The 13,491-nt window shown below is 54.6% G+C and overlaps 5 non-coding genes across 5 annotated transcripts; all 5 read left to right on the top strand.

The window, feature by feature from the left end:
• Window positions 1-1,626: 1,626 nt before the first annotated feature.
• LOC137757913 (small nucleolar RNA SNORD116) lies at window positions 1,627-1,719 on the top strand. Its single transcript, XR_011072591.1, has one exon. It is a non-coding gene; the product is annotated as a small nucleolar RNA SNORD116 (small nucleolar RNA).
• Window positions 1,720-4,388: 2,669 nt separating this feature from the next.
• On the top strand, window positions 4,389-4,481 carry LOC137757869 (small nucleolar RNA SNORD116). Its single transcript, XR_011072551.1, has one exon. It is a non-coding gene; the product is annotated as a small nucleolar RNA SNORD116 (small nucleolar RNA).
• Window positions 4,482-7,173: 2,692 nt separating this feature from the next.
• Window positions 7,174-7,266, top strand: LOC137757911 (small nucleolar RNA SNORD116). The gene has a single exon (XR_011072590.1). It is a non-coding gene; the product is annotated as a small nucleolar RNA SNORD116 (small nucleolar RNA).
• A 2,669-nt stretch (window positions 7,267-9,935) lies between these two features.
• On the top strand, window positions 9,936-10,028 carry LOC137757867 (small nucleolar RNA SNORD116). Its single transcript, XR_011072549.1, has one exon. It is a non-coding gene; the product is annotated as a small nucleolar RNA SNORD116 (small nucleolar RNA).
• A 2,692-nt stretch (window positions 10,029-12,720) lies between these two features.
• LOC137757910 (small nucleolar RNA SNORD116) lies at window positions 12,721-12,813 on the top strand. The gene has a single exon (XR_011072589.1). It is a non-coding gene; the product is annotated as a small nucleolar RNA SNORD116 (small nucleolar RNA).
• Window positions 12,814-13,491: the final 678 nt, after the last annotated feature.

Below are 13,491 nucleotides of genomic sequence, written 5' to 3'. Positions count from 1 at the left end.
TCCATTGGTGGGGCAGAGATGGGGGCCCCATTGCCATGCCTGCTGTGCTGCCGTGGCCAGCCACTGTTCCCTTTCAGGCTTCCAAGTCCCCTCGCATGGCAGAGGTCTTCTGTTGAAAGTCTGTCTGTGGACCTCGGGGACCATGCCTTTGATCACTGTGGGTTACTCGGTAGTGTCACCGTGGCAGTGGAGAATTGCCAGGATGCATGGGGTGGGATCAGCCTCAACGAAGGAGACAGGCTTGCGGTCTGTCTTCCCTGGTGTTCAGTGTTCCCGTGTTCTGAAGATGTTTGTGTTTTCCAGTAGGTTCGTGTCGCCCTGTGGGCTGGAGGAGGGCACGCAGGACGAGGCTTTCTAGGGTTTGAGCGTTTCCTTAGGGGTCAGGGCCGCAAACATTCAAGATGGGAGCTGCCTGAGACGTGGCTGGGAATGTGGACTAGTTTCCGCCGTGGGGATCCGACATGGGTCATGGTGGCTGAAGCCCACCACTTCCTGTGGTGGGCATTCCCACGGGTCAATGGAAAGTGATTAGGCCTAGTTGGCGAGAAGTGGCACGTGGGCCCACGTTCGTTAGCCCCTTGAGTGGTTTCAGGCTGCAAATTGGCAGTAGACACCTGCCGGTCAGTGTCGGCCCGACCATGGGAGTTCCCTTGCTTCCGGAAGTGCTGCGAGTGATCCCAAATGCCCATCAGATATACTGGTAGCTGACAGAGTCTCGAGGTGCATGTCGAGGTCACAGCCAAGTCCCGGAGGAAGGTCTCATCGAGTCTTTGTGTTTTGGTCAGAAGGCGTGGTTGTGGGAGAGCGGGAGTCCGGGGACTCTTTCAACAACCCCTGGGGGTCCAAGTTTGCCTGCGGCCTCTTGAAGCTGACAGGGGTCTTTCTCCTTTCAGTTGGGGGGTCTAACCAGGGTGCTGTGTATAAACTATTTCTTTTATTCTTGGACTCCTCCTCACAGGGCCATAGGGACACACTGATACCGAGACGCGTATTCAGCGGCACACAGAGAAACCCACAAGCACGTCCGCATGCGCAGTCACAGTCACACACGCCCACACGCATGAACACACACATGTAGCCTCTCACACACCGGCCAACGTATGTGCCTAACTTCCTGCAGTCATACTATCAGACATGCAGTCAATTCTCGGTAAGGGATAGAGGTCCTTGGGAAGCAGTTTCAGAGCTCAAGGCCAGGTCAATGTTTTTATGGATCATGTCCTCTGAGGACACCAGTCCATTGATGAAGCCTCGGTGATTTCTGTCCACTTCTCAGGTGCAGTTGCTGGGAAAGGCTGGCCGTCGGCACAAACAAGAAGACCTTCGTGTGCTCTGATGACTGGAGGTGCTCAGAAGAACTGGAAAAAGTGAGGCGGGCCCATGTCCCCGAGCATGGTCGTGGATAACTCAGGACGGTAGGTATTCAAGCACCCCATGATGTGCCATTAGATATTAGGTTTTCCTCAGACGGGCCCAGTGGCTGCAAGAGTGGATTGATTGTTCCTATTGCCGAGGGGCCTGAGGGCTGTGGATTTTCCAGGGTTTTGGGGTAGCCCAGGCTCATGGCTCCTGTACAGAGCCCTGCGCACACCCCGGTTGTGTGCTGCAGCGTCCCAGCATGTGCTTGGATCGATGATGACACCCTTGCATGCATTCCTTGGAAAATCTGAACAAAATGAGTGAGAACACTCTACCGTCTCGTCATCGAAACTGAGGTTCAGCACGTTTCCTCTCTCAGGGGGAGATGACAGTTCGGAATGAGGGTCAGCGTCCCCTGCCGACATGTATGCAAACACCACCAAGGACTCCAGTATTGGAGGGGCTCCTGTCTGAGGGTTGACCGTGTCTGCACATAAGCTGTGTTATCTGTGAATCCCGGGTCCCTGTTGAATGGCTGTTGAGGGAATATGAGGGGGCAGGCTCTCCTGCTGGTTTTAAGAGTTGAAGTGTGTGCTGGTCTAGGACCAGTTAGCTTGCAGTTGGGAGGTGAGTTTTGGCCAGGATCACGCATCGTGCCTGCCGTTTTGGGGGTTGATTCTGGAAGCCAAAATGAGCAAGCGTCCTTGGTTGGTGCCTGGAACCTCAGGCCAGGCCTGTGGCCCTCCCTGTTCTTGCGTTTTTCACGGTGAGGTTCTTGAGCGCCTAGTGAGGCTGGAGCAATGGGCGGGGGTGAGCTCGGTTGGGCATCGGTGGAAAGGGGCTGATGGATTAGGCCTCGCTGCTGCCCTTGTTTGCTTCTCTACTTTAACTCCCGGCACAATGTTGATGCCAAGTGGGTCATCGCGGAGTGGGGAGAAGATCGAGTGCTGAAATTAAACCTGCGTGGATCACTGATGGCCCGCACAGGAAGGTAAGGATAGATGAGGACATGTTCTTTGTGATGTCGTGGAATAGGCTATCATAATTGGGTTGCAGGTGCTGGCCTCGGCTTCCCAAGGATGTGACATGTGCGTGATTGGCTGGCATCAGCTGCCTAAGGAGGGGATGGCTTTGGCAGTTCCAGTGGATGAGGTGAGGTAGGTAACCTGTGTAGAGTTGCGATCCCGTTGCCAGAGGAAAGACAACCAAAGGGTGTCTTGCGAGACGCAAAGAAGTTCGACATGGTGACACGTCTGTGCCGGCCTCCTGGGAGGATGGTTAGTTATGCGAACATCCCATTTGGCCGCTTTGTTCCCTTGTTTGGGAATGCGTAAAGCGAAAGTGCTTCTCCTGGGGGGGGCATGACTCGGCTAGCGAACAGCCAGAGGTTTATCTGGAGCAGTCCGTTGGCAGGACAGAGGTGGGGGCACTGTTGCGACGCCAGATGCACTGACGTGGATAGCCACTGTACCCTTTCAAGCTTCCAGGTCCCCTCGTGTGGCAAAGATTTTCCGTTGAAAGTCTGTCTGTGGTACTCGGGGACAGTGCCTTTGATCACTGTGAGTTCATCGGTAGTGTCGCTGTGGCAGTGGAGAATTACCAGGATACATGGGGTGGGGTGGGCACCATCAAAGCAGACATGCTTGCGGTGTGTCTTCCCTGCTGTTCAGTGTCTCCGTGTTCGCATGATGTCTGTGGCTTCAAGTCGAGTGGAGTCGCCCTGCAGGCAGGAGGAGGTCACTTAGGACGAGGCTGTGCAGCGTTTGAGCGTTTCCTCAATGGTCAGGGCCGCAAACACTACCAGTTGGAAGCTTTCCTTTACGTGGCCGGGAAGGTGGCCTAATTTCTGCTGTGGGGTTCCAACCTGTGTCATGGTTGCTGAAGCCCAACTCTTCCCATTGAGGGCATTCCCACGGGGTCATGGAAAGTGATTTGGTCTAGTTGGCGAGATGAGGCACTTGGGCCCAAGTCCGTTAACCCCTTGAGAATTCCCAGGCTGCATCTTGCCTGTCAGCAACTGCAGATCGGTGTCAGCACGCCCATGGGAGGTTACCTTGCTTCCGGGATCTCTGGGAGTGACCCCAAGGGCACATCAGTTGTGGTGGTAGGTGGCAGGATCTCCAGGTCCACATAGGTTTGACACCCACGGCCGGGAGGGAGGTCTCGTCCAGACTTTGTGCTTTGGTCAGAAGGCGTGGCTGTGGGAGAGCGGGAGTCTGTGGCCTATTTCGACAGCCCTGGGGGTCAAAGTTTGCATGCGGCCTCATGAAACTGACAGAGGTCTTTCTCCTTTCAGTTGGGGGTCCAACCAGGGTGCTGTGTATAAACTATGACGTTTACTGTTAGAGGCATCTGCAAAGCGCCACAGGGACACCCAGAGACCAAGACGCGTATTTAGCAGCACACACAGGAATCCACAAACGCATCCTCGTGCAAAGTCTCAGTCACACACGCCCACACGTGTGAATAGACACATACAGCCTCTCACACACCGACCAACGTACGTGCGTAACTTTCTTCAGTCGTGCTGTGAGACACACAATCAGTTTTCGGTAGGGGAAAGTGGTACTTGGGAAGCAGGTTCCAGGCTCACGCCCAGGTTATGTGTTCATAAGAATCATGTTCTCTGAGGACCCTGGTGCAAATCAGAAACCTGCGTGATTTCTGTCCACTTCTCAGGTGCAGTTGCAGGGTAAGGCTGGCTGTCGGCAAAGAGAAGAAGACCTTCGCGTTGTCTGATGACTGGATGTGCTAAGGAGAACTGGAAAAAGTGGGGCGGGTGCACGTTGCCGAGCGTGGCTGTGGATATCTCAGGACGGTAGGCATTCACCCGTACTAAGATGTGCCATTGGATATTAGGTTTTCCACAGATGGGCCCAATGGTTGCAAGAGTGGATTGATTGCTGGTCTTGCTGAGTGGCCTGAGGACTGTGGATTCCCCAGGCAGTTGGAGTACTTCCAGGTCATGGCTCCTCTGCAGAGCTCCACGGCCTTCCCTTTTGTGTTCTGCAGCATCCCAGCATGTGCTTGGATCAATGATGACACCCTTGTATGCATTCCTTGGAAAATCTGACCGAAATGAGTGAGAACGCTCTACCGTCTCCTCCTCGAAACTGAGGTCCAGCACGTTTTCTCTCTCGGGGGTACGGGACAGTTAGGAGTGAGGGCCAACGTCCCCTGCTGTCAGGCATGCAAACACCACTAAGGGCTCCAGCATTGGAGGGGCTCCTGTCTGAGGGTCGAGCATGTCTGCTCATAAGCTGGGTCACCTAAGAATCCCCGGTGCCTGCTAAAAGGCCGTTGAGGGAATGCAAGAGGGCAGGCTTTCCTGCTAGTCTTCAGGGTCGGAGTGTCTTCTGGTATAGACCCAGTAAGCTTGCAGCTTGGAGAGGTGATATTTGGAGAGGATCACGCTTTGTGCCTGCTTGCTTCTGAGGTTGATTATAGAAGCCAAAATGAGCAAGTTTCCCTGGTTGGAGCCTGGAGCCTCAGGCCAGGCCTGTGGCCCTCTCTGTTGTTGTGTTTCACGCAGTGAGGTTCTTGACTGCCTGGTGTGACTGGAGCAGTGGGCGGGCGTGGGCTGGAGTTGGGCGATGGCGGAAGGGGGCTGATGGTTTAGGCCTCAGTGCTGCCGCTGTCAGCTCCTCTGCTGAAGTTGCCGGCACACTGTTGGCGCTAAGTGGATGTTCGTGGACTGGGGTGTGGATCGAGTGAAGCATTTCAGCCTGGGTGGTGGCTGCTGGCCTGGAGAGAAAGGTAAGGTATCATGAGGAAAGGTCCTGTGTGATGTCGTGGGATGGGCTGTCATCATTGGGTTGCAGGCACTGGTCTCGGCTTCCCAGGAATGTGTCTTGTTCGTGATGGGCTGGCATAAGCTGCCTATGGAGTGGATGGCGTTGGCAGTTCAAGTGGGTGAGTTGAGGTAGGTAACCTGTGTAGAGTTGTGATCCCGTTGCCCAAGGAATGACACCCAAAGGGTGTCTTGCGGGAAGTAGAGAAGATCGACATGGTGAGGCGTCTGTGCCGGCCCCCTTGGAGGTAGTTGAGTTATGCAAATATCCCCTTTGGCCGCTTTGTTCCCTTGTTTGGCAATGTGTAAAGCAAAGCTGTTTCGCCTGTGGGGGAATGACGAGACCGGCCAGTGTAGCATGCAGGCCATTCGAACAGCCAGAGGTTTATCTGGAGCAGTCCATTGGTGGGGCAGAGATGGGGGCCCCATTGCCATGCCTGCTGTGCTGCCGTGGCCAGCCACTGTTCCCTTTCAGGCTTCCAAGTCCCCTCGCATGGCAGAGGGCTTCTGTTGAAAGTCTGTCTGTGGACCTCGGGGACCATGCCTTTGATCACTGTGGGTTACTCGGTAGTGTCACCGTGGCAGTGGAGAATTGCCAGGATGCATGGGGTGGGATCAGCCTCAACGAAGGAGACAGGCTTGCGATCTGTCTTCCCTGGTGTTCAGTGTTCCCGTGTTCTGAAGATGTTTGTGTTTTCCAGTAGGTTCGTGTCGCCCTGTGGGCTGGAGGAGGGCACGCAGGACGAGGCTTTCTAGGGTTTGAGCGTTTCCTTAGGGGTCAGGGCCGCAAACATTCAAGATGGGAGCTGCCTGAGACGTGGCTGGGAATGTGGACTAGTTTCCGCCGTGGGGATCTGACATGGGTCATGGTGGCTGAAGCCCACCACTTCCTGTGGTGGGCATTCCCACGGGTCAATGGAAAGTGATTAGGCCTAGTTGGCGAGAAGTGGCACATGGGCCCACGTTCGTTAGCCCCTTGAGTGGTTTCAGGCTGCAAATTGGCAGTAGACACCTGCCGGTCAGTGTCGGCCCGACCATGGGAGTTCCCTTGCTTCCGGAAGTGCTGCGAGTGATCCCAAATGCCCATCAGATATACTGGTAGCTGACAGAGTCTCGAGGTGCATGTCGAGGTCACAGCCAAGTCCCGGAGGAAGGTCTCATCGAGTCTTTGTGTTTTGGTCAGAAGGCGTGGTTGTGGGAGAGCGGGAGTCCGGGGACTCTTTCAACAACCCCTGGGGGTCCAAGTTTGCCTGCGGCCTCTTGAAGCTGACAGGGGTCTTTCTCCTTTCAGTTGGGGGGTCTAACCAGGGTGCTGTGTATAAACTATTTCTTTTATTCTTGGACTCCTCCTCACAGGGCCATAGGGACACACTGATACCGAGACGCGTATTCAGCGGCACACAGAGAAACCCACAAGCACGTCCGCATGCGCAGTCACAGTCACACACGCCCACACGCATGAACACACACATAGAGCCTCTCACACACCGGCCAACGTATGTGCCTAACTTCCTGCAGTCATACTATCAGACATGCAGTCAATTCTCGGTAAGGGATAGAGGTCCTTGGGAAGCAGTTTCAAAGCTCAAGGCCAGGTCAATATTTTTATGGATCATGTCCTCTGAGGACACCAGTCCATTTATGAAGCCTCGGTGATTTCTGTCCACTTCTCAGGTGCAGTTGCTGGGAAAGGCTGGCCGTCGGCACAAACAAGAAGACCTTCGTGTGCTCTGATGACTGGAGGTGCTAAGAAGAACTGGAAAAAGTGAGGCGGGCCCATGTCCCCGAGCATGGTCGTGGATAACTCAGGACGGTAGGTATTCAAGCACCCCATGATGTGCCATTAGATATTAGGTTTTCCTCAGACGGGCCCAGTGGCTGCAAGAGTGGATTGATTGTTCCTCTTGCCGAGTGGCCTGAGGGCTGTGGATTCTCCAGGGTTTTGGGGTAGCCCAGGCTCATGGCTCCTGTACAGAGCCCTGCGCACACCCCGGTTGTGTGCTGCAGCGTCCCAGCATGTGCTTGGATCGATGATGACACCCTTGCATGCATTCCTTGGAAAATCTGAACAAAATGAGTGAGAACACTCTACCGTCTCGTCATCGAAACTGAGGTTCAGCACGTTTCCTCTCTCAGGGGGAGATGACAGTTCGGAATGAGGGTCAGCGTCCCCTGCCGACATGTATGCAAACACCACCAAGGACTCCAGTATTGGAGGGGCTCCTGTCTGAGGTTTGACCGTGTCTGCACATAAGCTGTGTTATCTGTGAATCCCGGGTCCCTGTTGAATGGCTGTTGAGGGAATGTGAGGGGGCAGGCTCTCCTGCTGGTTTTAAGAGTCGAAGTGTGTGCTGGTCTAGGACCAGTTAGCTTGCAGTTGGGAGGTGAGTTTTGGCCAGGATCACGCATCGTGCCTGCCATTTTGGGGGTTGATTCTGGAAGCCAAAATGAGCAAGCGTCCTTGGTTGGTGCCTGGAACCTCAGGCCAGGCCTGTGGCCCTCCCTGTTCTTGCGTTTTTCACGGTGAGGTTCTTGAGTGCCTAGTGAGGCTGGAGCAATGGGCGGGGGTGAGCTCGGTTGGGCATCGGTGGAAAGGGGCTGATGGATTAGGCCTCGCTGCTGCCCTTGTTTGCTTCTCTACTTTAACTCCCAGCACAATGTTGATGCCAAGTGGGTCATCGCGGAGTGGGCAGAAGATCGAGTGCTGAAATTAAACCTGCGTGGATCACTGATGGCCCGCACAGGAAGGTAAGGATAGATGAGGACATGTTCTTTGTGATGTCGTGGAATAGGCTATCATAATTGGGTTGCAGGTGCTGGCCTCGGCTTCCCACGGATGTGACATGTGCGTGATTGGCAGGCATCAGCTGCCTATGGAGGGGATGGCTTTGGCAGTTCAAGTGGATGAGGTGAGGTAGGTAACCTGTGTAGAGTTGCGATCCCGTTGCCAGAGGAAAGACAACCAAAGGGTGTCTTGCGAGACGCAAAGAAGTTCGACATGGTGACACGTCTGTGCCGGCCTCCTGGGAGGATGGTTAGTTATGCGAACATCCCATTTGGCCGCTTTGTTCCCTTGTTTGGGAATGCGTAAAGCGAAAGTGCTTCTCCTGGGAGGGGCATGACTCGGCTAGCGAACAGCCAGAGGTTTATCTGGAGCAGTCCGTTGGCAGGACAGAGGTGGGGGCACTGTTGCGACGCCAGATGCACTGACGTGGATAGCCACTGTACCCTTTCAAGCTTCCAGGTCCCCTCGTGTGGCAAAGTTTTTCCGTTGAAAGTCTGTCTGTGGTACTCGGGGACAGTGCCTTTGATCACTGTGAGTTCATCGGTAGTGTCACTGTGGCAGTGGAGAATTACCAGGATGCATGGGGTGGGGTGGGCACCATCAAAGCAGACAGGCTTGTGGTGTGTCTTCCCTTCTGTTCAGTGTCTCCGTGTTCGCATGATGTCTGTGGCTTCAAGTCGAGTGGAGTCGCCCTGCAGGCAGGAGGAGGTCACTTAGGACGAGGCTGTGCAGCGTTTGAGCGTTTCCTCAATAGTCAGGGCCGCAAACACTACCAGTTGGAAGCTTTCCTTTACGTGGCCGGGAAGGTGGCCTAATTTCTGCTGTGGGGTTCCAACCTGTGTCATGGTTGCTGAAGCCCAACTCTTCCCATTGAGGGCATTCCCACGGGGTCATGGAAAGTGATTTGGTCTAGTTGGCGAGATGAGGCACTTGGGCCCAAGTCCGTTAACCCCTTGAGAATTCCCAGGCTGCATCTTGCCTGTCAGCAACTGCAGATCGGTGTCAGCACGCCCATGGGAGGTTACCTTGCTTTCGGGATCTCTGGGAGTGACCCCAAGGGCACATCATTTGTGGTGGTAGGTAACAGGATCTCCAGGTCCACATAGGTTTGACACCCACGGCCGGGAGGGAGGTCTCGTCCAGACTTTGTGCTTTGGTCAGAAGGCGTGGCTGTGGGAGAGCGGGAGTCTGTGGCCTATTTCGACAGCCCTGGGGGTCAAAGTTTGCATGCGGCCTCATGAAACTGACAGAGGTCTTTCTCCTTTCAGTTGGGGGTCCAACCAGGGTGCTGTGTATAAACTATGACGTTTACTGTTAGAGGCATCTGCAAAGCGCCACAGGGACACCCAGAGACCAAGACGCGTATTTAGCAGCACACACAGGAATCCACAAACGCATCCTCGTGCAAAGTCTCAGTCACACACGCCCACACGTGTGAATAGACACATACAGCCTCTCACACACCCACCAACGTACGTGCGTAACTTTCTTCAGTCGTGCTGTGAGACACACAATCAGTTTTCGGTAGGGGAAAGTGGTACTTGGGAAGCAGGTTCCAGGCTCACGCCCAGGTTATGTGTTCATAAGAATCATGTTCTCTGAGGACCCTGGTGCAAATCAGAAACCTGCGTGATTTCTGTCCACTTCTCAGGTGCAGTTGCAGGGTAAGGCTGGCTGTCGGCAAAGAGAAGAAGACCTTCGCGTTGTCTGATGACTGGATGTGCTAAGGAGAACTGGAAAAAGTGGGGCGGGTGCACGTTGCCGAGCGTGGCTGTGGATATCTCAGGACGGTAGGCATTCACCCGTACTAAGATGTGCCATTGGATATTAGGTTTTCCACAGATGGGCCCAATGGTTGCAAGAGTGGATTGATTGCTGGTCTTGCTGAGTGGCCTGAGGACTGTGGATTCCCCAGGCAGTTGGAGTACTTGCAGGTCATGGCTCCTCTGCAGAGCTCCACGGCCTTCCCTCTTGTGTTCTGCAGCATCCCAGCATGTGCTTGGATCAATGATGACACCCTTGTATGCATTCCTTGGAAAATCTGACCGAAATGAGTGAGAACGCTCTACCGTCTCCTCCTCGAAACTGAGGTCCAGCACGTTTTCTCTCTCGGGGGTACGGGACAGTTAAGAATGAGGGCCAACGTCCCCTGCTGTCAGGCATGCAAACACCACTAAGGGCTCCAGCATTGGAGGGGCTCCTGTCTGAGGGTCGAGCATGTCTGCTCATAAGCTCTGTCACCTAAGAATCCCCGGTGCCTGCTAAAAGGCCGTTGAGGGAATGCAAGAGGGCAGGCTTTCCTGCTAGTCTTCAGGGTCGGAGTGTCTTCTGGTATAGACCCAGTAAGCTTGCAGCTTGGAGAGGTGATATTTGGAGAGGATCACGCTTTGTGCCTGCTTGCTTCTGAGGTTGATTATAGAAGCCAAAATGAGCAAGTTTCCCTGGTTGGAGCCTGGAGCCTCAGGCCAGGCCTGTGGCCCTCTCTGTTGTTGTGTTTCACGCAGTGAGGTTCTTGACTGCCTGGTGTGACTGGAGCAGTGGGCGGGCGTGGGCTGGAGTTGGGCGATGGCGGAAGGGGGCTGATGGTTTAGGCCTCAGTGCTGCCGCTGTCAGCTCCTCTGCTGAAGTTGCCGGCACACTGTTGGCGCTAAGTGGATGTTCGTGGACTGGGGTGTGGATCGAGTGAAGCATTTCAGCCTGGGTGGTGGCTGCTGGCCTGGAGAGAAAGGTAAGGTATCATGAGGAAAGGTCCTGTGTGATGTCGTGGGATGGGCTGTCATCATTGGGTTGCAGGCACTGGTCTCGGCTTCCCAGGAATGTGTCTTGTTCGTGATGGGCTGGCATAAGCTGCCTATGGAGTGGATGGCGTTGGCAGTTCAAGTGGGTGAGTTGAGGTAGGTAACCTGTGTAGAGTTGCGATCCCGTTGCCCAAGGAATGACACCCAAAGGGTGTCTTGCGGGAAGTAGAGAAGACCGACATGGTGAGGCGTCTGTGCCGGCCCCCTTGGAGGTAGTTGAGTTATGCGAATATCCCCTTTGGCCGCTTTGTTCCCTTGTTTGGCAATGTGTAAAGCAAAGCTGTTTCGCCTGTGGGGGAATGACGAGACCGGCCAGTGTAGCATGCAGGCCATTCGAACAGCCAGAGGTTTATCTGGAGCAGTCCATTGGTGGGGCAGAGATGGGGGCCCCATTGCCATGCCTGCTGTGCTGCCGTGGCCAGCCACTGTTCCCTTTCAGGCTTCCAAGTCCCCTCGCATGGCAGAGGGCTTCTGTTGAAAGTCTGTCTGTGGACCTCGGGGACCATGCCTTTGATCACTGTGGGTTACTCGGTAGTGTCACCGTGGCAGTGGAGAATTGCCAGGATGCATGGGGTGGGATCAGCCTCAACGAAGGAGACAGGCTTGCGATCTGTCTTCCCTGGTGTTCAGTGTTCCCGTGTTCTGAAGATGTTTGTGTTTTCCAGTAGGTTCGTGTCGCCCTGTGGGCTGGAGGAGGGCACGCAGGACGAGGCTTTCTAGGGTTTGAGCGTTTCCTTAGGGGTCAGGGCCGCAAACATTCAAGATGGGAGCTGCCTGAGACGTGGCTGGGAATGTGGACTAGTTTCCGCCGTGGGGATCCGACATGGGTCATGGTGGCTGAAGCCCACCACTTCCTGTGGTGGGCATTCCCACGGGTCAATGGAAAGTGATTAGGCCTAGTTGGCGAGAAGTGGCACATGGGCCCACGTTCGTTAGCCCCTTGAGTGGTTTCAGGCTGCAAATTGGCAGTAGACACCTGCCGGTCAGTGTCGGCCCGACCATGGGAGTTCCCTTGCTTCCGGAAGTGCTGCGAGTGATCCCAAATGCCCATCAGATATACTGGTAGCTGACAGAGTCTCGAGGTGCATGTCGAAGTCACAGCCAAGTCCCGGAGGAAGGTCTCATCGAGTCTTTGTGTTTTGGTCAGAAGGCGTGGTTGTGGGAGAGCGGGAGTCCGGGGACTCTTTCAACAACCCCTGGGGGTCCAAGTTTGCCTGCGGCCTCTTGAAGCTGACAGGGGTCTTTCTCCTTTCAGTTGGGGGGTCTAACCAGGGTGCTGTGTATAAACTATTTCTTTTATTCTTGGACTCCTCCTCACAGGGCCATAGGGACACACTGATACCGAGACGCGTATTCAGCGGCACACAGAGAAACCCACAAGCACGTCCGCATGCGCAGTCACAGTCACACACGCCCACACGCATGAACACACACATGTAGCCTCTCACACACCGGCCAACGTATGTGCCTAACTTCTTGCAGTCATACTATCAGACATGCAGTCAATTCTCGGTAAGGGATAGAGGTCCTTGGGAAGCAGTTTCAGAGCTCAAGGCCAGGTCAATGTTTTTATGGATCATGTCCTCTGAGGACACCAGTCCATTGATGAAGCCTCGGTGATTTCTGTCCACTTCTCAGGTGCAGTTGCTGGGAAAGGCTGGCCGTCGGCACAAACAAGAAGACCTTCGTGTGCTCTGATGACTGGAGGTGCTAAGAAGAACTGGAAAAAGTGAGGCGGGCCCATGTCCCCGAGCATGGTCGTGGATAACTCAGGACGGTAGGTATTCAAGCACCCCATGATGTGCCATTAGATATTAGGTTTTCCTCAGACGGGCCCAGTGGCTGCAAGAGTGGATTGATTGTTCCTATTGCCGAGTGGCCTGAGGGCTGTGGATTTTCCAGGGTTTTGGGGTAGCCCAGGCTCATGGCTCCTGTACAGAGCCCTGCGCACACCCTGGTTGTGGGCTGCAGCGTCCCAGCATGTGCTTGGATCGATGATGACACCCTTGCATGCATTCCTTGGAAAATCTGAACAAAATGAGTGAGAACACTCTACCGTCTCGTCATCGAAACTGAGGTTCAGCACGTTTCCTCTCTCAGGGGGAGATGACAGTTCGGAATGAGGGTCAGCGTCCCCTGCCGACATGTATGCAAACACCACCAAGGACTCCAGTATTGGAGGGGCTCCTGTCTGAGGGTTGACCGTGTCTGCACATAAGCTGTGTTATCTGTGAATCCCGGGTCCCTGTTGAATGGCTGTTGAGGGAATGTGAGGGGGCAGGCTCTCCTGCTGGTCTTAAGAGTCGAAGTGTGTGCTGGTCTAGGACCAGTTAGCTTGCAGTTGGGAGGTGAGTTTTGGCCAGGATCACGCATCGTGCCTGCCATTTTGGGGGTTGATTCTGGAAGCCAAAATGAGCAAGCGTCCTTGGTTGGTGCCTGGAACCTCAGGCAGGCCTGTGGCCCTCCCTGTTCTTGCGTTTTTCACGGTGAGGTTCTTGAGTGCCTAGTGAGGCTGGAGCAATGGGCGGGGGTGAGCTCGGTTGGGCATCGGTGGAAAGGGGCTGATGGATTAGGCCTCACTGCTGCCCTTGTTTGCTTCTCTACTTTAACTCCCGGCACAATGTTGATGCCAAGTGGGTCATCGCGGAGTGGGGAGAAGATCGAGTGCTGAAATTAAACCTGCGTGGATCACTGATGGCCCGCACAGGAAGGTAAGGATAGATGAGGACATGTTCTTTGTGATGTCGTGGAATAGGCTA

The sequence above is a fragment of the Eschrichtius robustus genome, unplaced genomic scaffold (assembly GCF_028021215.1).
Source record: "Eschrichtius robustus isolate mEscRob2 unplaced genomic scaffold, mEscRob2.pri scaffold_538, whole genome shotgun sequence".
In the NCBI taxonomy this organism is placed as follows: Eukaryota; Metazoa; Chordata; class Mammalia; order Artiodactyla; family Eschrichtiidae; genus Eschrichtius; species Eschrichtius robustus.
This window is presented reverse-complemented; position numbering and strand designations above follow the sequence as displayed.